The following is a 6,202-nucleotide window of genomic DNA, read 5'->3' as shown; positions in this document are numbered from 1 at the left end:
TGGTTATGCAGACGCCGGGTGTGTATTTATTATGATTGTATCGCTTGATGCTACACTATGAGTCAATAAAGAGCACTCTTTATCGAAAAAACTCGTAAGATGTGATGTCGGAAATAAAAAATGTATTATTGTTGTTGCATCCAGTTGGATTGCTTCAAAGAAGCTGATCCCAGACGATCTAGTTGTATGGGAATCTTGGCTCTCTACTTAACATATACTAATTGTTGAGATTTGCACCAAAAGCATGTGCTAGCAACATACACACACATACACCCACATAAAGAGAAAGGTATGAGATAGCCTATGGACATATTGTTGTTTTGCTATGAGTAATATTCAAAGCAGAGAAAAGTTAGTGTACACTGATTGAAGCAACAACTAGCAAACAAAGCCCAAGTCTGGGACAAACCAAAGGAACACTGTTGCTTCAGTAATTGAACGCAGGTAAATGACAGATAGTTAACCATGTTACACATGCTCGAGCAAAACTACCGAGGACACCTCGCAGACTCTAGGAACTCTTCTTCCATGCTATACTGCCTCGTCGACCCTTCGTTGCTGCTTCTTCCGTCATTAGTTGGTAAGGACATTTTTATAGTTCTTTTCTTCTCGGATATATCAACCACCGCACCATCCATGACATATTGCTTGGGTGAATGGAAGTTTTCCAGTGTCAACTCCACTTGACGCATGGTTGGACGATCCTCTCCCCTTAGTTTTACGCATGCCACGGCAAGTATAGCTACCTCATTAACATCCTTTCCTCCTTCTTCCATAACTTGTGGATCTAGTATCTCCAACAGATTGCCTTTTGCAAACAAGGAAACAAAGTGTACAACAAGGCCGTCTCCTTCTAAAGACACATATGAAAATGGCTTCTTTCTTGTCAACAACTCTATTAGCATGACTCCAAAGCTATAAACATCACTTTTCTCGGTAAGCCGTCCGGTGTAGAAGTACATAGGATCTAAATATCCAACTGTACCTTGCACCATTGTTGTTAAACCCGATTTCTCTACAGAAATATACCTTGAAGCTCCAAAATCTGCTACCTTTGATGTTAGAGTATCATCCAATAGTATATTAACAGATTTGATGTCTCTATGGATGATAGGTACCGAAGCTGTTGAGTGAAGATATGCAAGAGATCTGGCTGTTTCAACTGCTATCCGGAGCCTATTGTCCCATGACAATGATCTTGGTCCTTCAACATGAAGATGGTCATAAAGGGTTCTGTTGGATATGAACTCATATATCAACATTGGCACTTCAGTTTCAAGACAACAACCATAGAGTTTTACGACATTTCGGTGATTGATCTGTGACAGTATAGCAACCTCATTAATGAACTCATCAATCTCCTTTTGAACTACCTTCTTTGGTTTCTTGATGGTGACAACATGGAGGTCTGATAAAATCCCCTTATAGACAGTACCATGCCCTCCACCACCAAGCTCACGAGATTTATCAAAATTATTTGTTGCCTTCTCTAACTCTTCCAAGGTTATGATCATTTTTTCTGCAATATCAGTTCTCTGAGACACCAATTGTTGCAGTAGTTGCCCACGATTCTGCTCAAAGAACTTGCGTTTCAACATCTGCGCCCTTCGACATTTCAATTGGGAGAAAATGAATAATCCAGCGAAAACCATAAGTATGAGAGCCGTCCCACTGGCAACTCCTACAATGACACTTGTACCTGAAAATATACATATGTTATTGATATTACCATGGCAGAATAATGCCTTGGATATACACCCCACATGCTAATAAATGAAAGAAAATATAACTTTTTTGAAGCATTTTAGTGACGAGAATGCAAATACACCATACTGGTGTGAGATACTCCCTCCGTCCAGAATTACTTGTCGTAGAAATGGATAAAAATCGATGTATGTATTCATTTTCGCGACAAGTAATTCTTGACAGAGGGAGTAGTATCTTTTCGGAATTACCATTATTGAAATGCTAGCTGTTGTTGTCTTTATTTGAAAACGCAAAACTAAGGAAATCCTCCCGAAGTTGCAGAGAGTTGCTCACCTTTAAAGGACTTGTGGCCACCTGCAGAGTGTGCAAGCCAAAGGAAACAAAAATAAATTCAGTACAGTAATGAGTACATGCATAGTACCAGTATGCATATGGACAAAGTAACAATATGCTAAATGTTAACCTGTGCATCCATCGACCATGTACGGGTTACCGCTGTAGCCATCGCTACACTGGCATGAGTAGCCTCTTATCCCTAGATTGCAGTAACTGTTCTTGCTCTTGCAAATGTTGCCTGCCACTTCCATAGGATAGGACAACTCGTATAATTTGATCTCTTCAAGTTTTCTGCTTTGGGCAATGCCGAATCCAAGATCTCCCACTGTAGAACAATAGGAATCACCTTCGTTGCCGAGTCACTGGAGAGCATTGTGAGATTGAACCATCCCTCCTCCACTATCAGCGCATAGGAGGACATGGTTTTTAAGTCCAATGTGTTGCTCTCGTCAAGCCACTCGAGCCACAGCATTTTGGGCATGCCGTGCGACGACATGGAGATACGCGACTGGCAGCAACCCATGCCATAGCAGTACTTGTTTTGTCCTCCAGTGCTAACTTTAGTGGTGCCGCCTGTATTGTTGAAGGAGCAAAATGAGGAGCACCCGCTAATGATGCCGGGTTTGGCATCGTCTCCGGCAGTCAGCTTCGCCTTCACATTGCACCCTGTCAGGATGAGCTCATTGCGGGTGGACAGGGAGTATGGTGTCTCTCTATTTGCCGTGAAGACTTTATCGAAACTGAAGTCCGCATCACGTTTGGTGGTGACACTAGCAAGGGCACCGGTGCCGATGACGCGCACCGTGGTGTTTTGAAGGGAGATTTCGACGACTCGAAAGGCGCCGTAGTCATCGAGTAGAAGCTGTGGGGACTCGCCGTTGATACTTGTGTAGTCGCAGGTGAGGTTGAAGCCTGGCCAGTAGCAGTAGGACGCCCCAAAGCCGAACGGGTATGGGACCTGCACGTCTCCGCATGACCTATTGCAGCTACCTACAAGTGCAACAAGTGAAGAAGGTTGACTGAAACAAAGTACATACACAAATAATTATAGGTGTTTGGCTACAACTTGGCTTCAATTATCTTGAAGGTAAATCAGGCTCACCTGTGACGGGAGTGATGCATCCGCCAGTTGCGTTGTCACGATGCGTTCCCGATGGACAACCACAGTCGTACGATCCTTCCTTGTTGATACATGGACCAAGGCACCGACTGCCTGGCTCTTCACACTCGTTGATATCTACACCATGTTATATCGCCGACGAAGCAATACATGCAAATTAAGTATTATGTTCTCAAAACCAAAGAAAATGAACAACACTAAAGCTATACCAAGTATGTTTTTCTTTTTTGCCGGAGGATGCTGTACTAACTAGATACTCCCTCAGTTTTTATTACTTTGCATATTAGCTTTGTCTTAAGTCAAGTTTCCACATTTTTTTACCAAGTTTATAGACTAATATACAGATTAAATAAAAAGAGGGAATACTCACCTACTATGTTTTTGATCGAACTTGGTTAGTCAAACTTTATAAAGTGTGACTAAGGAAAAAGCTAATATGGAGAATACCAACTTACTTACATGGAAAGTCTTGAGAACATTCTACTCTAAAACACATACATAGTACTCTACCATTGTTCCTACATATAAGATGTTTTTACAGTTCAAATCAAACTGTAAAAACATCTTACATTTAGGAACAGAGGGTGTATATCATATATAGACTGTACGCATCAATGGAATATACACCCTTTATATAAAAATATAAGACGAAAATTCAGTTCGGCTCCCGAGAGCACGTGCTCCTGGGCAAAAAAACTATTTTTGGAATGTCAAAAGAATCAAGACAGAATTTTAATTTGTTGTTAGTCACATCCAAATGCTACATGCAAATTTTAAGGCCAAAAGGTTAAGCATGCCAGTGCAAAAAAAATATATTACACCAAATGTTATCCCAAATTTGTTTTTCCCACCAACGAAACACTCCTGCTCCATTTCACATGAAAATTGTCAAGCATGCTTGCAACACTAACACTAACATTGACAAAAAATATCAGAATTTTTTGAAAACATTAACAAAATTGTTTTTGCGGTACTCTCACCCGGGAGCATGTGCTCTTGGGAGCCAAAATGCCCCTCCCAATATAAGATGTTTATTGACACTATGATAAAAAAGTCTTATACTTTCATAGAGGGAGTAGAACAAAATTAATGAGTTTGTGCAAATGATAGTCTAAATAATATGCGGTCATACTAACTAGTCTCCTAAGAAGAGTGAGTGAATGACATGATATAGTATGCAACATAATGCATTGCAAGTGGAAAGCGAAGGAAAAACCTTGGCATCCGCCGGGGAGGTAGGGATTGCCGTCATAACCCTCGTCGCACAAGCATGTATAGCCCCTTGCACCTTTGTTGCAGGATGCGTGGTTGCTTCGGCACACGGTTCGGGCAGCCTCGGCGGGGCACTCCGAGGAGCTTGTGTTGCCGTTAGGCTCCGCGCCATGGCTGGCGACCTCCCAGTCAAGCAACACGGGAACCGCCACCGACGGAGGCGTTCCCTTCCATAGCAGATCGTAGGAGAAACGCTTCTGCTCGAACCACCCATTCATGGCGACGTACACGCGGGGCGGCCACCGTCGGTCGGCCGTGCCGTTCCACCCAAGCCACCGGAGCTCCACGCCGTAGGAGCCGCTGTGCGGGACCTTTCCCGCTCTCCGGTCCTGGTAGTTGGTGAGGACGGCCGACTGGCAGCAGGCTATGCCGGAGCACACCATGCTGGTGGGGTGCCTGGACAGCGGGAACCCGTTGAAGTCGGATCCGTCGACATCCTCGGTCTCACAGAACGAGGAGCAGCCGGCGACGGTGACGTGGCCGTTCTTTAGCGTCGCCTGCGCGTTGCAGCCCGTCAGGATGAGATCGTTGTTGAAGGCCAGCGAGTAGGGCCCGTCGTCCCTGAGGCCGCCGCCGAACGCGCCGGCGCCGTTCTCGTCGAGCCTTATGTCGCCTTGGCGCACGACGGTGATCGCGGACCCGAGGTGGATGTCCTCCACGACCTGGAGGGTGCCGTCGCCAAGGAGGAGCCGCGGCGGGCTGCTCCGGCGGTCGCAGGTGAGGTTGAACCCCGGCCAGTAGCACCTTTCTGGGCCCACCCCAAACGGGTACGGCACGCTCACGTTGCCGCAGCTGGTCGCGCAGCCCGGCATCCCGATCGCCCGCGGTGCTGCTGCGGCTCCGACGATGAATGAGAGCGGCGGCGGCAGCAGCAGCAGCAGCAAAAGCGCCGCCGCTGCCTCCGAGATCGAGATGGTTGCTCTAGTGTGCGCCATTGATAGATGGATGGAGCTCAATTTGTTGCCCTGCCAAGCGCTGCTGTTGCACTGATCGGTCAACTACTGTACTGAGGTGTGAGGATAGGCGCCGGCGGCCGTCGGTGTTCATATCTCACCTACCGCTAGCTAGCGACGCTACACTACTAATTAATCCGTCCGATGGAGATTTACATCGACAATGTAGTTTATTAGCAAGAAGCCAGTGATTGCATGTGGAGCTCACTCACTCCTACTGCAACGGCTCCATCGGTCAGATTACCAGTGGGCAGGGGGAGATCGATCGATGTCGGCACAAAATCTGACCGACAAGGTGGTCGATTAATGCATGTCCTGACACCTTCTAATTACTCTCTCTTGGTCCCATAATGTAGTGCAAATAGATTTGCTAAAAAGTCAATCATCAGAAATTTTGATCAAATTTGTGAAGAAAAACATTTACATCAAAAGTGCCTAACTTATATCCTTAGATTCACTATAAGATGAACTTTCATACTTTATATATTTTGTATTGTAGATATAAATAGTTATCTCTAAAACTTGATCTAAGTTTTCAAAATCTGACATAAAGAAAAATTGTACGTACTATATTATGCAACGGAGAGCGTTGTAATTACTTGCCCTTTTATAGGCCACATGCATGTTGTTCCTCATCAAGCATTACCCAAGCATAAGCAAAAGCCAGCACACAATGCTGCTGCGGCTCCGACGATGAATGAGAGCAACGTCGGCGGCAGCAGCAAAAGCGCCGCCGTCGCGGAGATCGAAATGGTGGCTGTCGTGTGCACCATTGCTAGATGGACGGAACTCAATGTGCAGCCCTGCCTGCCGC

The 6,202-nt window shown here is 45.4% G+C and overlaps 1 pseudogene; it reads right to left on the bottom strand.

Moving 5' to 3' along the window:
- Nucleotides 1–349: 349 nt before the first annotated feature.
- Nucleotides 350–5,460, bottom strand: LOC119306153 (annotated as a pseudogene).
- Between the last annotated feature and the right edge of the window lie 742 nt (nt 5,461–6,202).

This window comes from Triticum dicoccoides, chromosome 5B (assembly GCF_002162155.2).
Source record: "Triticum dicoccoides isolate Atlit2015 ecotype Zavitan chromosome 5B, WEW_v2.0, whole genome shotgun sequence".
NCBI lineage: Eukaryota > Viridiplantae > Streptophyta > Magnoliopsida > Poales > Poaceae > Triticum > Triticum dicoccoides.
Note: the sequence above shows the minus strand (reverse complement) of the source record. Positions and strands in the feature narration are given on the sequence as shown.